General features: G+C 39.9%; 1 non-coding gene across 1 annotated transcript; it reads left to right on the top strand.

Moving 5' to 3' along the window:
* The first annotated feature begins 3,109 nt into the window (after positions 1 to 3,109).
* On the top strand, positions 3,110 to 3,301 carry LOC144481603 (U2 spliceosomal RNA). The gene has a single exon (XR_013495748.1). It is a non-coding gene; the product is annotated as a U2 spliceosomal RNA (small nuclear RNA).
* Positions 3,302 to 3,531: the final 230 nt, after the last annotated feature.

The raw sequence follows: 3,531 nt of genomic DNA on the forward strand, positions 1-3,531 counted from the left end.
CTGATTGCAGGACGGTGGAGGTTGGTTTTTATTTCAGAAAGAATGGAATACAAAAGTAGGGAGATTTTATTGTACTTGTAAAGGGCTTTGGTGAGATCACATCTAGAGTACTATATACCGTTTTAGTCTTCTTATTTGAAAAAATATATATAGCAGTTCAGAGAAGGTTCACTCGAATCATCCCTGGGGTGACAGGCTTATCCTTTGAAGAAAGGTTGAACGGGTTGGGCCTATTCCCTTTGGAGTTTAGAAAAATGAGAGGTAATCTTATTGAAAGACATAAGATCCCAAGGAGACCTGATAAGGTGACTATCAGGAGGATGGTCCCTCTTGTGAGGAAGACTAGAAAAAGGGGAGACAGCTTAAGAACAAGAGAGAAACTGAGGTGAGAAGAATTTATTTTCTCTCAGGGTGTTATAAATCTGTGGAATTCTTCCCAGAAAGCAGCAGAGACTGGGTCATTGAATTTATTCTAGGCTGAGTTACATCGATTCTTGGTAGACAAGAGAGTTAAACATTATAGCTTACAAGAAGGCAGAGTTGAGAGCACAACCAAATGAGTCATCATCTTATCATCGGGGGAGCAGGCTCAAAGTGCCAAATGGCCTACTCCTGCTCTTAAGTCCTATGTTCCTAATTATGAAATTATAAAATTGTTATATTTTACGACTGTGACTTTAATTTTGGATTAAATAAAGTGGATCATGCGACCTGTTCCTGGGGTCAACCTAACAACTGGTCTGGGTAACATGGGTGATAAAGATTAAAGAGAGGCTCTGGTTGTTTTACTGGAAAAAAAGTAACATGGGTTTCACACTTGGAGACAAAGGCCACAGCATTTGAGTTTACAGAGGTTAGACTTATACTCCTAAAGTCCCAAGAAGGGTTCAAAAATGTTGGATTGTAAACAAGTATGCTTTAAGTTGTCCATGTACTTCCAAGATGGAAGAGAGTTGCAGTTTCTAGGATAGCTAATCCAGATTTCTATCTGGATATAAGACCCATGTGATTCATGTTGTTGAGCTTCAAAGGGGAAAGGTTTCTAAGATATCCCTGATACTCACATAGGGAGTCTGCCGGGATCCAGGAGGCTGAGTGTTTCCATGATTTACTGTGGAGGGATGTGGATGGGAGTTCATGCCCAGATTGTGAAGACCAAATTTGTGAGGATTTGAAACAAGGCCGGACAATATGTCTAGTTTGTGCCACAGAGAGAGAAATGTCTGGAGAATCTCTCACTGTGAATGAAAGTTCTGGGATTAAACATTACCAGGCTAGGAGAGGAAATGAATGGAAATAAAACCTTGTGAGCTAAGAATCATTTTGGACTCAGTCTGGGAAAGTCAAATGACTTCTCAAGGGACCGTAGGAAGTATATCTGTTAAATGGTATTTTCAGTTGTGTTAAAAGTAAATGGAGAAACTTCTATTCTTTAGTTGCCTACAAAAATAGCGTTTAGTTAATTGTGTTTTTTCAGTCTATTACAGTAAAGGTCTTAATACATGAAACCTTGTTCTGTCATCCTTTCAGCTATAAACTGGAAGTTCAAATTCCATTTTTAAGGTGTTCGATCTACTATGTGATTTGTAACAAATTGGGGCCTCTTGCGAGATTTTATATCTGCAGGCTGGGGCAAGGACACTGGGTTTGGCCTGAGTTTAAATGAAGAAAATTGCATCGTGACTATTGCTGTATTGATTGAAAAATTCAAACGGCTATGTTTATTGATGAAGGCGTCTTGGAAAGAAAGGATTTGTCTTTGAGTGACTTGCAACAGTTGACAAAGGTCCATTCAAAAGTGATGGCAGAGCAGTTGGAAATAGATGTTAAAGTGGGCGCTAAGAAATCGGAAATAGTTGAGATATTGCCTCAATTCTTGCATCTTGAGGGAGAGAAAAGTAATCCAGATAAAACACAGGTTTAATTCTAAAGATAAGTAAAAGAAAAAAGGAAAGAGAAATGACAAAAGCCTGAATTCGATACAGAAGAAAAAGAAAGAACAAAAGAAAAGGAAATCAGAAGGCTTGAATTCAAATTTTAAAAGCAGGGTTGTAATGCCGTAGCATTCTGACATTGTCAAGAGATTTCAGACTTTGTTAGGAACAGAAGGTATTTATTGATAAGAGAAACTGGGCACAGGAGTTCGCAGCTCTAGACTGCCCTGGAGCAGTGCTTCACTCCTTACATGCTTACTACATGGCTTCCACCCCTCTGGGGTGATCACTCACTCTGAGGTCCCATTAGTCCCTCAAGTCAGGTAACCTACTTCTGCTGTATTGCCTCAGACAGAACATACACAGCAAGAGGGAAGACAGAAAATGTGAACTGGACAGAGAAAGTTTTTGATTATGTTAACAAGGAGATGGCAGAAATAGATATTTCTTAGAGTAAAACAAAAGGCACTATGGATGATAGGTATGATTGAAGGAAATCAGGTCTTCATTGCCATAAGACAGGGCTAGCTGCTGAAAGTTGAAAGATAAGCAGGAAGCTTTTCTGAGAGTCTCTATTGTTCCTGCCCAAAATGCTTCACCGCTGCGTAAAGCACGTGACAACGGATACTATCTATGGTGTTGTAAGATGAAGCAAATCCATCATTTGGATGAACTCCATAGGATACATGGACATTATATTAAACCTGATACAACATGGCCAATTTCAAGTGGAAAAACAGACATTTTAAAGACAGTATTATTTTAGAAGGTTACATGCATTCAAGCAAAATGGCTGCAAACCAGACATCGGAATATACAACACCGCCAGACCATCCAAGAAGTGAACAAAGTGGGCCATGAGTCACGGCAAAGCTATCTGACAAGATTATGCAGAGGGCTGTCGATAGCCCTGACCAGCTACAGGAGAGGCAATGGAAATGGTAATGGGTTTTACCCCAGCTATGTAGAATGATGCATCCACTAATGGGAAAACATTTAGTATTCCCAGAAAACCATCTTGGGACACTTTGCAGCACATCAGATACCTCTGAAAATAGTTTGGGCTTTTTGTCATTGAAACTGATCAATATCAGTTTCATCCTGTAAGCACATTACACCCCATTGTTCTGAAACTGACCGATGGGAAGAGTCAGCCAATTTGATTAAGGGAACTGGTCGCTTCTCGGCCTTTTGGCTAAGATCAAGTGTAGTATCGACATGCTGTACTTGGTTGAAGTCATTAGGTTACATTTTAGCTTCATTTGAAGCAATTTTTAAAAGCGGCATCTCGGCCTTTTGGCTAAGATGAAAATGAGATCAAGCCTTGGAGGAGGTGCAATGCTTGCTCCAATCAGTTTGGATCATAGAGATCAAGCCCAAGGCAGGAGGTGAGAGCCCTGTCTTGTCAGCTTGGATCGGGAATGTCTCACTTGTTGCGACTCTGAATTGGACTTGATTTGATTGAGTTGGATTTTTAAAAAATTTGATTAAGGGAACTGAATTTTTAAAAAATATCAAACTCCGGCCAAGAGGACGGGTGGTTGATTTTTTCAGCAGTTAATTCAGAGACAGTCCACTGAAAAGTGCTGTGAAGTGA

Source organism: Mustelus asterias, chromosome 2 (genome assembly GCF_964213995.1).
Source record: "Mustelus asterias chromosome 2, sMusAst1.hap1.1, whole genome shotgun sequence".
Classification (NCBI taxonomy): domain Eukaryota; kingdom Metazoa; phylum Chordata; class Chondrichthyes; order Carcharhiniformes; family Triakidae; genus Mustelus; species Mustelus asterias.